We start from the raw sequence: 23,237 nt of genomic DNA, 5'->3' as shown, positions 1-23,237 counted from the left end.
TAGGAAACAATTTTAATAAAATCTTAGAAGAAATCCAAGCTATCCTAACCCCTTATTCTCTGCCACATCTATGAGGGAGGTACACCTAAAGAACTCAGATTTCCCCTCTGGCTGTAAGGACACATTTTACAAGCTGAAGTCTCCCTCGCCAAAGCAAAGATAAAAGAGAATCAATAACCTCATGCAGCCATCAGATCAGACTCTCCTGCGGTTTGATCTGACAGAGCCAAGTCCTTGCCATCTACACCTGTGAGTCCCACCTGTCCAATGTCTGCCTTAGCCACTCAATTCAACAAACACTGACTGAGCGCCTACTATCAGCAACGCCATCTCCACCGCTGTGTGTCCAAAATCTGAGATTGGTGGCTAAGCCAACAAATATAGTAAGGGCATCCCCTGAAGACTAACTTGAGTATATAGAAGGAAGGATGAGGAAGGCTTCCAGGAGAGGGTTGCCTGAGGTCAATCTTGAAGGATAAGTGAGAAAGGGCCAGCAGGATAGGTGAGCAGGCAACTTGATGGAGAAGACGGCTTCTGCAAAGAGATAGACACAGTGCTTCTCAGATATTAATGTTAACATCAGTCACCAGAGGAGCTGGTTAAAATGCAGGATCTGATTCAGGAAGGCAGGGTAGCACAAGCGATCAGGTGATGCCAATGCTACCGTTGGAAGGACCACCTTTAGTAGATGGAGAGTCACACTTTGAGTAGCCAGGGGCTATAGCAGTCTGTTTCCAAACTTTGCTGCACATTGGAATCACCTGCGGATTTAAAAATTGCTGATGCCTGAAGTGACAAGACAACCTACGAAATGGGAAAAAATATTTGCAAACCCTATAGTTTATATGGTATATATGGTATGTATCAGATATATATCTGATAAGGGGTTAATATCCAAAACATGTAAAGAACTCATACAACTCAATAGTAAACAAAAACAAACAAAAAAACAACAAATAACCCAATTGAAAATGGGCAAAGGACCTAAATAGACATTTTTCCAAAGAAGGTATATAAAAGGCCAACAGGTACATAAAAAGATGCTTAACAAGGCTTCCCTGGTGGCGCAGTGGTTAAGAATCCACCTGCCACTGCAGGGGACACGGGTTCAAGCCCTGGTCAGGGAAGATCCCACATGCCTCGGAGCAACTATGCCCATGCGCCACAACTACTGAGCCTGTGCTCTAGAGCCCGTGAGGCACAACTACTGAGCCCATGCACCACAACTACTGAACCCTGTGCACCACAACTACTGAGCCTGTGCTCTGGAGCCCGAGAGGCACAACTACTGTGCCCATGCGCCTCAACTACTGAACCCTGCGAGCCTAGAGCCCGTGGTCCACAACAACAGAAGCCACCACAATAAGAAGCCTGCACACTGCAATGAGGAGTAGCCCCCACTGTCCACAATTACAGAAAGCCCACACACAGCAAGAAAGACCCAATGCAGCCAATAAATATAAATAAATAAATAAATAAATAAATAAATAAATAAATAAATAAATAATTTTTTTTTTTAAAGATTCTTAACTTCACTGGTGATTTGGGAAATGCAAATTAAAACCACAATGAGATATCACCTCACTCCTGTTAGAATAGCCATTATCAAAATGACAAGAAATAACAAATGCTGGTGTGGATGTAGAGAAAAGGAAACCCTTGTGCACAGTTGGTGAGTTTGTAAATTATACAGCAACTATGGAAACAGTGTGGCACTTCCTCAAAAAATAAAAATAGAACTACCATATGATCTGGCAGTTTCATTTCTGGGAATATATCCAAACGAAATGAAAACACTAACTCAAAAAGATATCTGCACCCCCATATTCAAAGTGTTGCAGCATTATTTACAACAGCTAAAATATGGAAGCAGCCTAAGTGTCCATTGATAGATGAATGGTTAAAGAAGTTCTGGCATTTCTATATCTATCTATATCTATATCTATAATACATGTGTGTATGTATATACACATATGAAATGGAATGTTATTCAGCCACTAAAAAAAACGAGGAAATCCTACATTTGTGACAACGTGGATGAAACTTGAAGGCATTATGTCAAGTGAGGTAAGTCAGACAGAGAAAGACAAACACTGTATAATCTCACTTACATGTGGTGTTTAAAAAGGCAAATCAAAACAAACTCACAGAAAAAAAGATCAGACATGTGGTTACCTGAAGCAGAGGATGGAGGGAGAGGGAACTGGAAGATGGTGGTTGAAAGGTACAAATTTCTAGTTATAAGATAAACAAGTATTAGGATGTAAAGTACAACATGGTAACTATAGTTAATATTGCTGTATGCTATATAGGAAAGTTGTTAAGAGAGTAAATCCTAAGAGTTCCCATCACAAGGAGAAAATTTTTTTCTTCCTTTTTCTTTTCTTCTTTCTTTTCTTTATATTGTATCTATATGAGATAATGGATGTTAGCCGAATGTATTACAATAATCATTTTACAATATATGTAATCAATATATGTAAAATACATATATTTTACAATATATGTAATCAATATGTGTAATACATCATGCTGTATACCTTAAACTTATACAGTGAAGTGTGTCAATTATTTCTCAATAAAACTGGAAAAAAAAATTTTTTTTTAAAGTACTGATGCCTGGCTCCACCCCCCAGACATGCTGATATAATAGGATGCAACCCAGGTATCAGTATTTTTTAAATCTCCCCCAGGTAGTTCTACATGCAACAATATTTGAGAGTCCCTGGCATTTGAAAGGCCAAAAGAGGGTCTCCTGCCTGTGGAGAATTGGCAGGAAATGTAATGGGAGGTGTCAGCAGATGCCAATCATATGCCAAATTTCCATACTGGGAAGTCTGGATATATATACACAGATAGATATAGAAAGAGTTAGAGATAGTTGATAGGTAAATGGATGGAGGGATGGAGGGATGGATGGATGGATAGATAGATAGATAGATAGATAGATAGATAGATAGATAGATAGATATAGATAGATAGATAGATAGATCGATTGATCGATCCAGCTGCCTGAAAAGGTCTCATTTCTTGAGTAGCTAATAGATATCTCGAAACTGTGATGTAAAAATCCAGTCTCCTGATTTCCACCCCCACCCACACCAAAGAAAGTTCCTTTCCTCCTTTAGTCTTTCCCATCTCAGTAAGTCTCAGCCCCAGCCTTGCTAGAGCTCTAGGAGCCATCCTTGAATCTCACTATTGTTAGGCATCCTAATTTAATCCTGACTCTTCTGTAGTTCTCTTACCTGAAGCTCTTGAGAGTAAATCACCACAGCTTATTGAGTTTGCTGACTCGCAATAATGGTACAGTGTCTCCTCACCTGCTTTGTAATTTTTTATTGTGAGCTCTGTAGCACTCTTTAGGACTCTCTTGGTGGGAATCTCGTGCTATCTGGATTGAGGGTACTCCTCCCGAGAGGTTTAACACTTATTTTGCCAAAAGCCCAGGGTTTTCACAGGCTCAGATCTCTTTTATGTTAATTTATTGACTTGGAGTTTCCAGAACCATACAGATAGAAAGATTTTGATCCCAACCCTGGGTGAGAATAGGGACACTGTTATGAATTTTCAGGAAAGACTTTTTCTATCTAAAATCTAAATAAAGACATACAAATGTCCTTCAGACACTGTTCTGAACCAGCTGGATGTTTTCTAGTGTGAATCTTCAAAAGCCCCAGTTTTCTACAGGGTCTCAAATGCAACTTTTGATTTCATAGAATCCCAAGTCATGATCTCCTATGCTTGTATAAGTCTTGAGATCTAAACCTCTATGTCACTGAGATGAGGATTCCATGTTGCCCCCTCCTGATCCTATTCCCAGGCTTCCAGTGAGGTTCGGCTCTGGTTTTCAGTTTGCACTTCCTTTTTAGCCCATTGGAAATGTCCTTACATGCTTTCTGGCTCAGTTACACAGTTTAAAATGATATCTTTTTATATTTTCTCTAACACGTGTGAGTATTTTCTAGCAGGAAGTTTTCTGGGTAATCTACCTCATAGTTTGCCTTAAATAGATGTAGCAAATGGTAGCACGATGCCACAAAGATTAATAGGATGAAGCATCTCAAACCTGAAGAAAAACCATTACATTTTTTCAAGGATTTATAAAATTATGCAACACTACATATAGAATTTTACAGAGTCATGAAATGTGGTAATACATATTTAGAAGCTTCTTTTGAGGTTTCTCATTTTAAAGCAAAGGTATTTTACAAAAGCGGAGCCACATCCATTGGTGAAACACTTGTTCTGTCACAAAGTGGCTGAAATAATACCAAAAAGAGCATATGGTGAAACCCAAATTGTATATCTTTGTCAGCCAAATATTGTTGGATGATGTGTGGAAAGCATTACAGAAGAGTAAAGAAACAAATGTTGGAACAAATTACATGGTGTTGAAGGTTTGCTATGCATTTGGATGAAGCACTAATGTTTCTAGCACATTTCAGCTTATGGTATTTTCTGGATTCTGTTTCCAATAACAAAATACACGAAGAACTATTTTTTTGTGAGCCACTAAAATAAAAGACCAAATAATATTTTCCCTCACTTATAAATAACTTCTTTTAGAAAGATTATGATATATGGAAAGTGCGGGAAACTATTTGAATTGGAATTTTAGAAATTCCCAAGCAAAGGTACAGATAAAGTACCCCACATGAAATGCATTCCCTTCATCATTCGCAGGGAAGCTATCGACAGCAAAGATGGTAAAGCCACAAGACAGCAAAGCTCTACAGGATGTCTTGGGTGAAGTTAGATTTACAAAAACAAGACATTTTAAAATGTAGGGGACTCTTTTGAACTCCATTATAGAGGGTAACTTTCTTAGATCAGCTTCCCTGGTAAGCAGATTCTAAGAAGAGTCACATACAGAAATTTTACTGCAGAGTGCCCTCCAGATCAACTGTGGGGAAGTGAAGGAGACAGGATCAGGCAGAGGGAGAAATGGAACTGAGATGCAGTTCCCACAAGGTCTTTAACCAATCCCCTGTGTAGCTCTGAAGCTGAGATGGCCCCTCAATGTGGTCCCATCTTGCCACAAGCTGGCCCAGCCTTTAAACCAGCACCGACCAGTTACGGAATGAGAGCTGCCCCTGGGAAGGGATGTGACCTTGGGTGAGGTGTCTTTCTTCTACCGAGTGCTGTACCTAGAGAATGACCTGTCAGTCACCCACATGGTGTGAAATGCACCATGGCATCCACCAAAGCCACCATGTAAAGGATTGCAGGAGAGACTGTGGCAAAGTGCCTGAAAGAACTTGCTGACTGAAATATGATTTCTTCATTTTCCTCTTACAAAGAAATCAAGTGATCCAAATATGCTGACCTTGACTATAGTGACAATTAGCGGACACAAGGATGAGACACACCACAAAAAATTCAGCCTAACAAGAGATGAAAGCGTAAGTACTTTTTGAAAGACACATGCTATGGAGAGAGCTCTTTGAAACAGAAGTTTGGAAGTGTTTCCATTACATGTTGTTGTCTCCAAAAATTTTGTAGCCTATAAAAGCTCTAAAACATGTACACTTAAGAAACTTGGAAAATTGTTTCAACTTGTGAAAAAGTTTCAATAGCTTCAGCACATGTTAAACAGAGATGTTAAACTAATTTGAAAAGATACATGCACCTCAGTGTTCATGGCAGCATTCTTTACAGTTACCAAGGTATGGAAGCAACCTAAATGATGTCCATCAACAGATGAATGGATAAAGAAGATGTGGTACATATGATATATATGTGTATATATATTATTATACATATAATATATATAACAATATATATTATATATATATGAGAATATTACTCAGCCATGAAAAAGAATGAAGTAATGCGATTTGCAGCAACAAGGATGGACTTGGAGGGCACTATGCTAAATGAAATGTCAGACAAAGAAAGACAAATACTGTCTGATATCACACATACGTGGAATCTAAAAAATACAACAAACTAGTAAATATAGCAGAATAGAAGCAGACCCACAGATATAGAGAACAAACCAGTGGTTACCGGTAGGGAGAGGGGAGTGAGGAAGGGATGAATAGGTGCAAACTATTAGCTATAAGATAAGCTACAAGGATATACTGTACAACAAGGGGGAATATAGCCAATATTTTATAATAACTACAAATGGAGTATAAACTTTAAAAATTGTGAATCACTATACTGTACACTTGTAACATAAAATATTGTACCAACATGCTTCAATTTTTTTAAAAAAGTAAAAAGACTTAGATGTTAAAACTTTTAAAATTATAAACCTTCACTAGATAAAAATTTCCTAGTTATTTTTTAACAATAATATTTATGTAATTTTGAATTAACTTTAGACAGTGACAGTTACGATTTGGAAAGCGTAGTCAAAGATATACTTTTTCCATTTGGGTTAACATATTGTTGGAAGGACTTTTTCAACCATGATAGCCATTAAAGTCAAGTATCTAAATAAACTGAAAACATAGACTTTTGAATTTCTACATCACAAAGTGCTAAATCAGGTTTTTGAATTAGAATAAAGCATCTGATCACACAATGATGCAAGGCTTAATTAAGGATAATTCAGCAGCTCCTGGCCTCCTACAACAATTCCCTGGTTGAAATGCCCATCCTCTTCTTCTAGGCTCTAGCTCCTCGATTGTGGCTGGTTATCCATCTTATCAGTTAGAACAGAGGCCTCCAAGTTTTTATCTCCATGTATCACCATCAGTAAAAAAAAATAATAAAAATAAAAAAAAGTTTAAGCACGTATCTCCTTTTATTTATTTATAAATTATACACATATGCTATACTACTGCCAAATTATCTATCTTATATAACATACACAAAAATAGAAATTAAAAAAAATAAGACACTTCTTGCCCCAAATGAATAAATTATGAAGAAGCATCAGGCAATTCCAAATGAAGAGAGATTCTACAACGTAAATGGCATTTACTCTTCAAAAATATCACGGTCACGAAAGAAAAAGATTTAGGAACTATTCCAAGTTGGAGTGACCACTAAATGCAATGCATGATGCTGTGTTCAATAGTGAACTCATAAAGGGAATTTTGGAGAAAATAGGCAAATTTTGAGTGGGATCTGTGGATTAGATGATCATGTTTGATGAATGTCAATTTCATAATTTTGATTTTTGCCTTGTAAATACACTGTAAACATTAAAGGGTACAGGGCATCACATATGCAACTTATTTTCAAGTAGTTCAGGAAGAAACAAAACCCACAGTCGATGTATGTGTGTGTAGTGTGTGTGTGTGTGTGTGTGTGTGTATGTGTGTAGAGAGACAGAGAGTAAAAGAATGCAAATATGAACAATGTCAACATTTGGAAAATCTAGCTGAAGGATATACAGAACTCTATGGATCTTTGCACTACTTTTGCAACTTTTCTGTAAATCTGAAATTGTTTCAAAACAAGAAAGGGTAAAAATTTAATATGAAACAGAGCAAAAAATCCTTTGAAAAGATGACACAAAAAATAGAAACTAGTTTTCAAGTATTCTAGTTACTGCTAGTACAAAACAATGTATTTTATTAAAATACTAACTTTTTCAATATGAGAATATTAAAAGTTATAAATATTTGTCCTATCCTCTTCTTTATGAAATTGTCCCAGAGGAAAACCTTCAGTGAACTTTTTATTCACAAAAAATTGTTTTCAGATCATAAAACCAACCCCTCTCTTAAAACATTAGATTTAGTCATTTAAAAGTAACATTTAATATTTGAGAATTAATGAATTATAGACAATTTAACAAATACATTTAATATCTATTTCCAACAGTTTTAAAAGTTTAAATTATTTTATTTAAGATAATGTTTATATCTTCTCATGAAATAAAATAGAAATGATTCCTTATAAGAAACTTAATGTCAGGTTCTAATCCTTTTCCACATTTCTGGTTCTCTCTTCCCTGTTGGTATCAAAATAAGGTGACATCCTCAGATTAGTCAAGATTTGGAATGTCACGTAGGAGGAAGTGGTAATAGTTTTAACTGCAAAAAAATGTTCTTCCTCAGATCTTCTCCTCTACCCCCTCCTCTTTCGGATCCCAAAGAATGGTGAAATGATAGAGTCAAGTTATCAGTGTCATAGAATAACTCCCCTGTCTCCTTACTTCAGCTCTTCTGAAATTTCTTGACCAGCTGACTCATGAGAAGGAGTCACCCCAAAATTCAGAGGGGAGGGGGGACTGTGCACTGACTTCAGAAAAGCATGCGAGGGATTAATACACAATCGCTTTAATTATACACACAGAACACAAAATGCATATCAACAAACAGAAGCGAAGCCCTTTGATGTGCAAAGGGAGAAACCAAGCAATTATGCCGCTTCAACTGAGAAAAATTTTTATCCAGAAGGATCCAAGAAATCCTCTGATAGGCACTCCCACATCTGTGGCAGATAAAGTGGAACAAGACAAACAAGCCTTGACCCGGGATGCTTGTGAACTGGATGCAGCCTTTCATACACGAGGATGGTACCCTTCTCCTGACCATGGATTCCGAGGCCAAAACAAGCCAGCTCTGGGCGCAATGGCAAATGGAGTAACCTCCTTTGTTAACCTAAGTGAATCCCTTAACAGTGGTGATGCTTCAGAAATACAGCAGGAGGACCAACCTGCAAGTGAAATTACTCAGGCATGTGATACCTTCACCAAAGCATTTGAGACCAGACAGCTCCTCACCACCAAGCCCGGCAGACAGGATAGGCACCAGTGGAGGAGGGAACATCTGTGTCATCAGTAGAGACCAGTCCACACTCATCATTCAGGTTCAAGCCCTCCTCCTTTTAAACACTCACATCACATGACCAGCCCAGCTCCAGAGTATCTCAACTACCTCTGCAAGTCTTCGTCCTGCCTGCTTTTCCTCTCCATGCCCTGGGCCAGGTCAATCCCAGCCCTTCAGGCACTTGGACAGGACTACAAAATCAGCCTGGTACAAACTGCTGACGCAAGCTCTTCACTGTTGGCCTGGCCCAGTGTGCCCAGGTCATGAGTCTCTCCACTACCCTGCGGCCCTAGTTAACCAGCTGCAGAACAATATCTGGGAAGATAAACTACCAGGCAAGCAGATAAAGCAAGTCATGGAGCACGTCTGGAAGCTTCAGAAGTTGTGTAACAGTATGGCAAAGCTGAGTATAGACAGTTATGAGTATGCTAACTTAAAACTATAGTCCTCTTTAGCCCCCCATCATGCAGGTTTGGCCAGCATGGATTTTAAAATTCCAAGAAAGATACAGATGGAGTTGTAGGATTATGTTCAGCAAACCTACTTGGAAGATACCTACTGATTGGCCCAGATTCTCAACTGCCTGCTGGCACTCAGGTTGATGAGCTCTAACGTAAGCAAAGAACTTTTTTTACTGGTCTTGTTGGCAATGTTTCCACAGACAGCATAACTCCCTACATTCTCAAGACGATGGCAGAGTATAATGGCCAGATAATTGATGCCAATCTATAGAGCACACCGCACACCTGCTGAGAAGCACAAGGATCCTTCCGGGACCGCTCAGATACAAAGAAAATGAAACCGTGGTATTTTGGTATGTGCGAATATTTCAGGTACATTAATCATTTCCTATCTGGTTTCTTCTTACCTGTTAATACCAGACATTAGCAACTAAAAGACTAATGGGATCTTTTCCTGCCATAAGAAATGTTCTAATGCCTTTTTTATGAAGCAGCAGATTGTGGAACAATCTTTTAATTCAATTTGTATTTAGAAACTGTCAAAGAGCAAAAAACAAAAGCAAAGTTTTATAATGTCAGAGACTAGTGTTAAAGAAAACTAAAAGAAAACTCTTGAAAAACAAAGAAGACATATTCCATGGTAAATTCTAATTCATTTCAAAAAAAAACCTTAAGATAGACATTTGCAAATAATGTGTCATTAACATTCCATTGAATGCTCGATGTAACTTGTCACCTAAGAACTTTTATGAATAGTGTTTTTAAGAACACAGTAAAGTAAGCAGATACGATGACAGAATTCAAGCTGATATTCTCCTGACCTCTTCCAAAGAAGAATAAAGCCACAAAGGATTACTATGCCCTTTTGCCTTGTACTTATTTTAATAATTTGCATTAATATGGTTTGTGATGGTTTTCTTATTATATTCAAGAAAGCAGCTAATTGCCTATTAACAACAGTGGTCTTTAAAAAAAAAAAAGATTAAAGCTTAGCAAAAATAAAATTGTTTAGACAAGATCTGATTTTAAAATTTCAAGTAGTTAGATAACCTGTGCTTTTATTTACTTATTATGTGTTAAGTAGACTATATTCAAATGTATGGCTAGATACATTTTTTAAAGTATTGCCCCCCTAAAATTATTCCTACTTACCAAATTTTCACTTATCTATGCCACTATGATTAAGCATTTGGTAGAAATCAAAATCAATACTACATGTTGGAATAAGGAATGTATGTAAAATTGCACTAAAACTCTTACATGCCTACTGCTTATTTTTAAAGACAAAAATTATGTAAACCCACATAATGCTCTTAATTCACCTGGCAATAATTGCAATTATGTTGCCCTTCTTTTAGATGCAAAAAGAAAAGAAAATGAAAAGTTGACTACCATTAACTGGGCAAGAAATAGAAAAGTAGCAATTTCTACAGATTATTATTTTTAATTGAAATTTTTATTAAAATAATTTTAGATTCACGTTTAGCTGTGAGAAATTATGCAGAGATCCCTTTGTACACTTTGGCCAGTTTACCCCAGTGGTAACATTTTGCAAAACTGTAGTATAATATCGCATCCAGGATATTGATATTGATACCATCCACCAATCTTAAGATCTCCTCGTTTTCTTGTACTACTCACCTGTTGACTGTGTGTGTGTGTGTGTGTGTGTGTGTGTATGAAGTTCTACATTTTTACCTGTGTAGGTTTGCATATCCACCACCACATTCAAGATAAATCATAAAAATTAGAACTATAAAACTCTTAAAAGAAAACAAAAGTACAAATCTTTGTGACCTTGATCTAGGCAATGTTTTCTTAGATATGACCCCAAAAGCATAAGCAATAGCAATAAATAAATAGATAAATAAATAAGACTTTATCAAAATTAAGAACTTTTGCACTTCATTGTACACCATTAAGAAAGTGAAAAGACAACTTACTGAACGGGAGAAAATTTTTACAAATCGTGTATCTGATAAGAGATTTTTATCAAAACCATATAAAGACCTTAAAGAACTCTTATAACTCAATAATAGAAAAAAAAACAATTGTTAAATGGGCAAATTATCTCAATAGACATTTTTCCAAGGAAGAGCTACAAATGGCCCAAAACACATGAAAACTTGCTCAGTATCAATAGCACATCAGAGAAAAGCACATCAAAACTATAGTGAGACACCACTTCACACCCATAGGATGACTGAATCAAAAAGAGAGATAGAAAGTGTTGGTGAAAACATAGAGACATTTGAACCCTCATATTCTGCTAGTAGGAATGTAAAATCATGCAGCTGCTTTGAAAAGCACTCTGGCAATTCTCAAATGGTTATACGCAGAGTTACCATATGACCTAGCAATTCTACTCTTGGGGATATATCCAAGAGAAATGAAAACATATGCTCACACAAAAAATTTACACAAATATTTATAGCAGAATTATTCATAATGGCCAAAAGTCATAAAGAACCTAAATGTTACCAATACATGAATGGATAAACTGTGGCATATCCATATAATGGCATATTATTTGGCAATAAAAAGAAATGTTACGCATGTGTGCCACATCACGGATGAATCTTGAAATTTATTGTACTAAGTGGAAGAAGCTAGTCACAAAAGATCACATATTGCATGGTTTTGTTTATATGAAATATACAAAATCGGCAAATCTACAGACAGAAAATCAATTAGTAGTTGCCTACGGCTGTCGGCTGTTGGGGGAGTTGGAGAGAAGTAGGGAATGACTTCTAGTAGCTATGGGGTTTCTTTTTAGAGTGATGAAAATGCTCTAAAACTGATTGTGAGAATGATTGCAAATATTTGTGAATGTATGAAAAAACATTGATTTGTATACACTTCAAATGGCTGCATTGTACGGTATGTGAATTATAACTCAATAAAGTTATTATTTATTTTTTAAAGGTTAGAAAAAAGTTAAATCATAAGGACCCTCCATGTTATGCTTTTATAATCATACCTACCTTCTTCCCACCCCTCCCTATCCTCATTTCTATTCAGGGGCAATTACTAATCTGCCCTCTATTTCTAAAAGTTTGTTATTTAGAACATGTTACATACATGAAATCATATACAATGTAACCTTTTGAGATTGACTTTTTTTTGCTCAACATAATTTCTTGGCAATTCATGCAAGTTGTGGCATGTATCAATAGTTTGTTTCTTTCTATTTATTACCCTCTGTTTGGAGGTACCATAATTTGTTTAACCATTCACCTGTTGAAAGACATCTGGACTTGACGACATGCGGTTGGTGCGAGGGCGGGGAAGGGAAACTGGGACAAAGTGAGAGAGTAGCATAGACATATATACACTACCAAATGTAAAATAGATAGCTGTATAACATAGGGAGATAAACTTGATGATGGGTGATGACTTAGAAGGCTAGGATAGGGAGGGTGGGAGAGAGTCACGAGAGGGAGGGGATATGGGGATATATGTATAAATACAGCTGATTCACTTTGGTGTACCTCAAAAAAATTCACTTTGGTGTACCTCAAAAGTTGGCACAACAGTGTAAAGCAATTATATTCCAATAAAGAGTTAAAAAAAAGAAAAGAAAAGACATTTGGGATGGTTCCAGTTTGGAACTGTTAGCAATAAAGCTTCTATGAACATTCATGTACAAGTTTTTGTGTCAAAATAAGTTTTTATTTCTCCAGGGGTTGGGGTGGGGGGGCGGGAGGGGGGGAACAGGGGAGTGATGCCCAATAGGGCAATAGCTGGATTAAATGGTAATAACATATAGAGTTTTTTAAGAAACTGCCTGTTTTCCAGAATAGCTGTATCATTTTACATTCCCGCCAGCAATGTATGAGTGATCCAGTGTTTCCACATCCTCATCAGAAGTTGGTGTTATTATTTATTGTGTTAGTCATTCTGACAGGTGTGTAGGGAGATCTCATTGCGGTTTTAATTTACATTTCCTTGATGGCTAGTCCTGTTAAACACCTTTTTCTGTGCTCCTCTGCCATGTTTATCCTCACCAGTGAAATGTATGTGCATGCTTTTTGCTCATTTTCTAGTTGAACTGTATTTTACTGTTGAGTTTGTGATGTTCTTTATTTGTTTGAAATACTAGACCTTTGTTGGATAGGTATTGCATTAGTTTCCCAGGGCAGCTATAACAAATGACCACATACAGTGTGTCTTGAAGCAACAGAAATTTATTCTTTCGAAGTTCTAGAGACTAGAAGTCCAAAATGAAGGTGTCACACTCCCTCTGGAAGAAAAGCCATCCTTTGTCTCTTCCAGTTTCCAGTGGCTGTTGGCATTCCTGGGCTTGTGGCCACTGCCCTCTCTCTACTCTGTCTTCACATCACCTTCTACTCTGTGTGTTTCCCTGGTGGCTGCATCACTCCAGTCTCTGCTTTCATCTTCACAGTGACTTCTCTTCTCTGTATATTTACTTGTCAATTTTCCCTCCTCCTTTTTCTTAAAAGGGGCCCACCTGGATAACCTCAAATAATCTCATTTCAAAATCCTTATTTTCATTACATCTACAAAGGCCTTTTTTTCCAAATAAAATAACATTTACAAGTTCCAGGGATCAGGACTTGACATTTTTAAGTAACCATTATTCAGCCTATCACGAGTGGTTTGCAAACATTTTTCTCCCAGTCAGTAGCTTGTCTTTTAATCCTTTTAACAGAATCTTTCACTGGGCAAAAGCTTTTTATTTTGATGAGGTACAATTTATCAATATTTCCTTTTATGAATCATGCTTTTGGCATGCAGTGGACTGGTTTTTTTTAAAGATGGGCTTGAGAAGCAAATAGGTGAGACCCATGTTACAGAAAAACCTGAACAAACTTTTTGAGCAACCCAATATTTCAGCACTGGCTGAAGAGTCACATCTGCAATCCAAGACCGTCATTACAGGAAGAAATATAGGCTGGAATAGGAGTTAAAGAAAGTTTATTTGTGGGCTCTTTAATGTGTGAAGACCTCGATAGCAAGTGGGCAGAATAACACAGATAAAGCAATATTTTAAAAGGCAAAAAAAGAACAGTTAACTTTGTCTTCTGTTACTTGGAAAGTGAACACAGCCATCCTGCCCTGGCATTATAGTAGCAGAGGAGTTAGAATCAAACTGAATCTTGAGGAACAGACTAACAGACTAATTCTAGATGGATTATGAATCTGAGAAAAAATATAGTTATAGAAAACATTATTGCAACAATCGATGAAATTTGAATATAAATTGTAGATGAAGTAATAGCATTATATCAATGTAAAATTTTCTGATTTTGATCATTGTGGTGAGGCTGTGTAAGAGAATGTCTTTTTTCCCTAGGAAATACACGATAAGGTTTTTTTTTAATTTTCATGAAGTCTAGTTGATTTATAATGTTGTGTTAATTTCCTTTCCACAGCAAAGTGACAGTTATACATATGTATATTCTTTTTCATATTCTTTTCCATTATAGTTTATCACAGGATGTTGAATGTAGTTCCCTGTGTTCTACAGTGGGACCTTACTGTTTATCCACCCTATATACACTAGTTTGCATCTGCTAATCCCAAACTTCCATTCCTTTCTTCCCCACCCACCCTCCCCCTTGGCAACCACAAGTCTGTTCTCTGTGAGTCTGTTTCTGTTTCATAGATATGCTCATTTGTGTTGTATTTTAGACTCCACATATAAGTGATATCATATGGTGTTTATCTTTTTCTGATTTGCTTCACTTAGTATGATCATCTCTAGGTCCATCCATGTTGCTCCAAATGGTATTATTTCACATTTTTTTTAAGGCTGAGTAATATTCCATTGTATATATGTATGACATCTTTATCCATTCCTCTGTTGATGGACATTTAGGTTGTTTCCATGTCTTGGCTATTGTGAATAGTGCTGCTATGAACATAGGGGTGCATGTGTCTTTTTGAATTATAGCTTTGTCCACATACATGCCCAGGAGTGGGATCGTAATAAGGTTTTTAGTGGTAGGGGAACCATGTCTCCAACTTGCTTTCCAATGGAATGGATCTGTTTCCAGGTGGAGACTGGATGGTAGATCACTCCCCAAAAAGGGGCTCAGAATCTGTCTCAGTGGTCAAGAGGTGGGTAGCCAAGGACACAGGTGCCCTAGAGTCGGTCGCTGACCACAGTGGTTCTCAGATTTGGCTGAACCCCCAGGAAGCTTTCAAAAGTCCCTGGTGCCTAAGCATCACTCCATCTCTCTAGTCACCAAAACAGGATATCTGGGGATGGGCACTAAATGCTAATTTTTACTGTCCCCGGGTGCCTCCAGTGTGGTGTTTACGAATCACTGTCTTGGAGTTTTGCTCCTCAAGATGTGTTCCATAGACCAACAGCATCAGCAACACCTGGGAACCTGTTAGAAATACAGACTCTCAGTTCCAGCCTCAAATCTACCGAATCAGAAGCTGCATTTTAACAAGATCCCTAGGTGATCTATGTGCACATAAAAATCCGAGGAATATCAGAACCATGTGAGACAAGAAAGGCCCAGAGTCACGGAGGTAGAATAAGGCCCGCACCTCTGTGTTTTCACCAAGTTCCCCAGTGAAAGAGTTTCAATATCTGACTGTCCCAATCTGTCCCTTAGAGAAGGCAAAACTTACCTTTCCTCAGTGCATTGTCCCAGTCTGACAGAGGTCACTAACCACTGTTTGTTTGTTTTTTAATAAATTTATTTATTTGTTTATTTACTGGCTGTGTTGGGTCTCATTGCTTCGCGCGGACTTTCTCTTGTTGCGGCGAGAGGGGGCTCCTCATTGTGGTAGCTTCTCTTGTTTGTGGAGCACGGGTTCTAGGCGTGCGAGTGGGCTTCAGTAGTTATGGAACACAGGCTCAGTAGTTGTGGCTTATGGGCTCTAGAGCGCAGGCTCAATAATTGTGGCGCACGGGCTTAGTTGCTCCGTGGCATGTGGGATCTTCCTGGAGCAGGGATTGAAGCCATGTCCCCTGAATCGGCAGATGGGTTCTTAACCACTATGCCACCTAGGAAGTCCCACTAACCACTGTTAAAAGGAATAATCCACTATTTAATGTCCTGCCATGGAGGCAATTTAATAGGATAATCTACAAGCCTCACAAGTCAACCATATATTATTTTTATTATAACTCTATACTAAATCATGACCAAAATCTGAGGCTATTAATAAACACTGCATTTCTACTTGAGCAAAACAATATCTAAAACACAACAATGCCGGAAAACAATGTGAGCCATTTTTTTCCTATTTTTCCACACTGCCATGAAGGTGAGACATTTCATGTCTAGCTAGCCACACTCATATGATAGCTGCCATAGATAATCTACCAAATAGTGAGAGGTTTTGCAAGTGTGTGGGCGTCTCTTGACTATTCTAGAAACCATAATCTGGTTGTCATACCCCCTTTGCCGTTTATCTCTTTCTCATTGTCAGCCCCTCCCTCATTCTGACACGTGGTACCATCTCACACAATACTGGCCTTTTCTTGAGATGGGGGGGGGGGATAAATCAGGAGTTTGGGATTAACATAAAAACACTACTATATATAAAATAGATAAACAGGATTTCCCTGGTGGTGCAGTGGTTAAGAATCCGCCTGCCAATGCAAGGGACATGGGTTCAATCCCTGGTCCTGGAAGATCCCACATGCCTCGGAGCAACTAAGCCCGTGTGCCACAACTACTTAGCCCATGTGCTGCAACTACTGAAGCCTGCGTGCCTAGAGCCCATGCACAGCAATAAAGATTAGCCCCTTCTTGCCGCAACTAGAGAAAGCCCACAAGCAGCAATGAGACTCAATGCAGCCAAAAAAAAAATTAAAAAAAAAAGATGAATGTTGAATAAACATGCTTCTCATCAAAAATGGATAGAATTGAGTGTGTGCAATTCAGAAAGTTAAAAAAATGAAAGGAAAAACCGTATCAGAGTTTCCATCGTTGTGCACTTACTATTAATTTCACTTTACAAAAATTGGAGTGAGAGGGTATTGGAAGAGAGCAACAAAAACTTCAGAGTTTCAGAACTTTTCGCATAATTTCAAAATAATCTCTGATGCTCTGTTTTCTCCGTCTCTCCCTTGTGCTGGGATTATTGTCATGCGGCTCTGTAACGGGTGATTATATTAGGGTAGATGAAGTGGTTAATAAGGTGAGGCAGAAACACGTGGGGGAAAAATACAAGAAATGACTCCAAGAAACTGTGAGACTTCCGGTAAAGCACTTAACTTCCAAAATCTATAGCTTGAAAGAGATTGAACTAAGCAAAGGTGGTTTTATTCCAACATTCTTATTATTCCTTTAATGCTTATTACATCAATGCATAATACAAAATCAAACTTTGCAATAAAATGGCATAGCTGTAGTGATTTGTGTTTATAACATAAAGCTGTAATGAAAATGGCACGTCTCCAATATATGTGTGTCACCTCCCCTACGATAGTCATAACAAGTTGACAATCACATTAATGCCCTGGAATAAAATAATAACTCAGAATCCTTCTCAATACAAAGTGCAGATGGTCATTGCTTCATTCCTTCACATGCATTCATTTATTCCTGCAACAAATATTTATTCTGTGCCTCTTCTGAGGTCCACTGTAAAACAAGATATACACAGCCCATCCTCAGAGAGCTTACACATTTTAGGAAAGACAGACATTGAAACAAGTAACTACAGCATGATGAAACGTGTCATGAGAGATGAAACCTATTTTTTGCTCCACCTGGTTTAAGATTTAGACTCTTCTTAAGATAGAAGCTTCAGGAAATAGGTCACAGAATTTACATAGTTTCCCATATAAGGACTTCTATGCATATTAGTTATTTCTGTGACAGGGAGTTTTGAAACGTTCATTATAGCTGAGCACATTGCTACTTCAATGATATTGAGGTTCTATCATTAAGAGAGAAGAGAAGACGGAATATCAGGTAGGCAGGAGCAGTCTCTGCTTTCATGTTTAAAAATACATTTGTCCTATGAATGAATGAAATCAATTAAAGTCATTCCATTGCTTCAATTTCCTCAGTTAATAACATTCATTTTCTAATTCTCACTTGGCTATATTCTTTTCCTTATAAGCTTATAAATTCATTAGATTTCTTAGTTATGAAATAACTGTTATCCAATTTTCCACAGGTATCTGTATCTTTTTACCAACTAGATTAAGTCCTATGTATACGTTTTTCTCTTTATTTATAGAATACTATAAATTATTTCACTTAATAAGTGTGTTAGTCAAATCAAACTGCTATAACAAAATACCACATTCTTGGGGTGCTTATAAACAAAAGAAATTTATTTTTCATAGTTCTGGAGGCTGGGAAGTCCAGGATCATGGCAGATTCAGGGTTTAGTGAGAGCCTCCTGGTGCATACAGACTTCTCACTGTGCCCTCACGTGGTGGAAAGGGCGAGGGATGTCTGTGGGATCTCTTCGGTAAGCACATTAATCCTACTTATAAGGGCTCCATCTTCTTGACCTAAGCACCTCCCAAAGACCCCCACCTCCTACCACCATCACATTGGGCATCAGGATTTCAACTATGAATTGGGGCAAACACAAACATTCAAACCATAGCAGTGAGTAATTCCCAGTATTTGAAGGAAGAACGTACTTTACAAAAGAGATAAGGGGAATAACCACTTTCTATTATGATGATTGATTACTGCATGACTTGAGTGTTTTAGGCATGCTCTACTGTGGAGTTTTTAAAGTATGTCAGCATTGGAGAGTGTGTGGAGAAAAGGGAACCCTCCTACACTGTTGGTGGGAATGTAAATCAGTGCAGCCACTATGGAGAACAGTATGGAGGTTCCTGAAGACACCAAAAATAGAATTACCATATGACCCAGAAATCCCACTCCTGGGCATATACCCAGACAAAACTCTAATTTGAAAAGATACATGCATCCCCGAGTTCACAGCAGCACTATTTACAATAGCCAAGACATGGAAGCAACCTAAATCTCCATTGAGAGATGAATGGATAAAGAAAATGTGGTGTATCACACAATGGAACACTACTCAGCCATAAAAAAAGAATAAAAAAAGAAAAAGATTGCCATTTGCAGCAACATGGATGGACCTAGAGATTGTCATACTGAGTGAAGTAATTCAGACAAAGGCAAATATCATACAACATTACTTATATGTGGAATCTTAAAAAATGGTACAAATGAACTTATTTACAAAAGAGAAATAGAGTCACAGATGTAGAAAACAAACTAATGGTTACCAAGTGTGGAACAGAGGGGAGGGAGAGATTGGGATTGACACATACACACTACTGCATATAAAATAGATGACTAATAAGGACCTACTGTATAGCCCAGGGAACTCTACTCAGTACTCCGTAATGACCTATATGGGAAAAGAATCTTAAAAAGAGTGGGTATATGTATATATACAACTGATTCACTTTGCTGTACAGCAGAAACTAACACAACATTGTTAATCAACTATACATCAATTAAAATATGATTAAAAAAAGGGATGAAATAATGCCTTTTGCAGCAACATGGATGGACCTAAAGATTATCATACTCAGTGAAATAAGTCAGACAGAGAAAGACAAATATCATATGATATCCCTTATATGTGGAATCTAAAATATGATACAAATCAACATGTCTAGGAAACAAAAATATACTCACAGATACACAGAACAGACTTGTGGTTGCCAAGGGGGAGGTGGGGAGGGGAGGAATGGATTGGGAGTTTGGGATTCGCAGATGCAAACTATTATATATACAACAGATAAGCAACAAGGTCCTACTGTACAGCACAGGAAACTATAGTCAGCACCCTGTGACAAACCATAATGGAAAAGAATATGAAAAAAATATATATATATACACACACACATATATGTATAACTGAGTTACTTTGCTATACAGAAGAAATTAACAACATTATAAGTCAACTATGTTTCAATAAAGTTTTTTTAATTAGCAATACATAGACATGTTAAAAACCTAAAAAAGTATATCAGCATTTGTGAAAAGAATCATAAAGATCTACATAAATCTAGCCAATCATAATTCCATTAAACATATTTTCAGAAGGTGAAATCTGAATACATAAGAAAGTAAAATGATGGAAAAAGATATTCCATGCCAATGAAAGCCAAAAGAAAGTGAGGATAGCTATACTTATATCAGACAAAATAAACTTCAAGCAGAAACTGTTAACAAGAGACAGGGCTTTCTCACACCATACACAAAAATAAACTCAAAATGGATTAAAGACTTAAATGTAAGATCTGAAACCATAAAACTCCTAGAAGAAAACATGGGCAGTGCACTCTTTGACATCAGTCTTAGTAATATTTTTTTAATATGTCCCCTCAGGCAAGAAAAACAAAATCAATAATAAACAAATGGGACTGCATCAAACTAAAAAGCTCTTGCATAGCAAAGGAAACTAAGCAAAATGAAAGGCAGCCTAGTGAACGGGAGAAGATATTTACAAATGATATATCTGATGAGTAAATACACAAAACATACAAAGAACTCAAACAACTCCATATCAAAAAAACTCAATTTCAAAAAAAAAAAACTACCCAATTAAAAAAATGGGCAGAACACCTGAATTTTCCCAAAGAAGACACACAGATGTCCAACAGACACATGAAAAGATGACTAACACCACTAACCATCAGGGAAATGCAAATCAAAACTGCAATGAGGGCCTTCCTAGGTGGCACAGTGGTTAAGAATCCGCCTGCCAATGCAAGGGACACAGGTTCGAGCCCTGCTCTGGGAAGATTCCACATACCACAGAGCAACTAAGTCCGTGCGCCACAACTATTGAGCCTGTGCTCTAGAGCCCCTGAGCCACAATTATTGAGCCCATGTGCTGCAACTATTGAAGCCCACGCGCCTAGGGCCAGTGCTCCACAAGAGAAGCCACTACAATGAGCAGCCTGCGCACCACAATGAAAAGTAGCCCCTGCTCGCAGCAACTAGAGAAAGCCCGCGTGCAGCAACAAAGACCCAAAGCAGCCAATAAATTAAATTAATTAATAAATTTTAAAAAACTGCAATGTGATAGCACCTTACACCTGTCACAATGGCTGTCATCAAAAAGATATCAAATAACAAGTGTTAGTGAGGATGTGGAGAAAAGGGAATCCTAGTACACTTTTGGAGGGAGTGTAAACTGATGCAACCACTATGGAAAACAGTACGGAGGTCCCTCAAAAAATTAAAAATAAAACTACAATATGATCCAGCAATTCCACTTCTGGGTACTTTTTTGAAGAAAAAAAACACTAATGAAAAAAGTGTATGAACCCCTATGTTCATTATAGCATTATATATACATACATATATACACAATGCGCAAAAAAGAAAATCATAGATTTTGCCTTTCTTCCATAGTATCTGTCTCAACTTACTGTATATTTTCATTTGACATTTAATGTCTTTCTAAGTAAAGGAAAATTTAAAATTTCAAGCGTTAGCATGAATTTTACCATTCATCTATATTTTATGCAATGCTAGTTTTAAATACAAATATAAGAGCATTTCACTTGCATATGGAGAATCACCTAAATCCCATAATTCATAGCTCTTATATGCATATGTATTTCATTTTTACCAGAACAGTAGAAATGCTGCACAAGACTAAATGCACTGTTTATATTTTTTATATGTGCACATTCTACCAACACTTTCTTACCTCCAGCTTACTAATGAGTAGAGATGGAATGAAAAGAAAAGGAATTATGAGTGGTCCTATCTTTCATTTTCCTTCTATGTTATCATTTTTAGAGTGAGTGGTTAGAAAATACAGTTAGAAAATAATATAACGTTCCTCGGTTATTCATATTTCATAGAAACACCACTGTCATTCTATGTCCAAAGCAAGTTCTGGCTCAAAAGGAATCAGAAAGGCCTCTCAGGGCTTTCAGCACCCCTGTATTCCCAGTTATGAAGGTACTGGTATGGAACCTGCTCACAGAATTCCCAGTGGACCCACAAAGCATTCTCAAAAGAAAATTCAGAGAGCATTGCTTGATACGAACATTTTATTAGGCAGAAAACAACCTATTTGCGAATCAGGAGACTTTAAACTAGAAGTGGTTAGATGCTCAGCTTTCAGCAGTCACAGCTCAGTTTATAGAGCATGAATGAAGGAGTTCATGTTTTCTAATGTGATTAGTTACTAAAAACTTCCATATTTTTAGAGTAGTAGAATTCTTAAACTTACTTGTTCGTAGCTAAGTGGTTACAAACCAGTCACTAACATTAACATGTGAGGGGTAAGGTCACGCTAGCATGAAGAAAGCTTACATTTTCTTTAAGGTCAGAGCCAGCATTCTGGGGAAACCACTCTGAGAACGTAACGGGATGGACTCTGCAGTCAGAGCAGGCACTAATCCAGTTCATAGAAAGGAATTAAGTCGTTGCCTGGATTAGAGGATGGAAAACCGTGGAGTCTGGACCTGAATCATACTTACAAAGTAGGAGTGCCAGGACGGGGTAACTGGACGTGGGAAAATTAAGGGAGAATAAGGAATCAGTAGGGAAGATTCCCCAGTCTTCTGGGCACGTAACTGGATGGATGCTGACGTCGCTTCCTGAGGGGTAAAGAGCCAGAGGTAATCGGGCAGAGAGAAAGAACCCAGCTATGAGTATTTCCTGTATCTGCAACCTCTCCAACAAAATCCCGTTAATCCAAAAGCTGCCCCCTATTTTGGTTTGAACAGCCCTTCAGCTGCCTCCGTGCGGCAGGTTGACGGCTGGGGCCGGGCACACAACCGAGGAGATTCGTCTCACAAGAGGGAGCCCTTGCGCAAAACCTCGACCACGGGCAGCTGGAAGACGACAGAAACAGGAGGCTTCCGAACTCCCTAAAATACCCGCCCTGAAAGGTGTCGGAGCGGCCCCACCCCCTAAACACCAACAACTCAGAGCCGCAAAGCGCCTGCCTGACGACTGGCTCCGCCCCCGCGGGAAAGGGGTGGCGGATGCCCGGATGTGGATTCTCGGCGGGATTGCGTCACGTGAGGCCGACCAGCGGGGCGGGGCTCTGCCTGCGCCGCCGCGTCACGTGACTG

General features: G+C 38.0%; 1 pseudogene; it reads left to right on the top strand.

Annotated features, from left to right (window-relative positions):
- The window catches only part of LOC130854944 (nuclear receptor subfamily 2 group C member 2-like), a 30,443-nt pseudogene extending 7,409 nt beyond the window's left edge, over positions 1–23,034 (top strand).
- Positions 23,035–23,237: the final 203 nt, after the last annotated feature.

This window comes from Hippopotamus amphibius, chromosome 6 (assembly GCF_030028045.1).
Source record: "Hippopotamus amphibius kiboko isolate mHipAmp2 chromosome 6, mHipAmp2.hap2, whole genome shotgun sequence".
Lineage (NCBI taxonomy): Eukaryota > Metazoa > Chordata > Mammalia > Artiodactyla > Hippopotamidae > Hippopotamus > Hippopotamus amphibius.
Note: the sequence above shows the minus strand (reverse complement) of the source record. Positions and strands in the feature narration are given on the sequence as shown.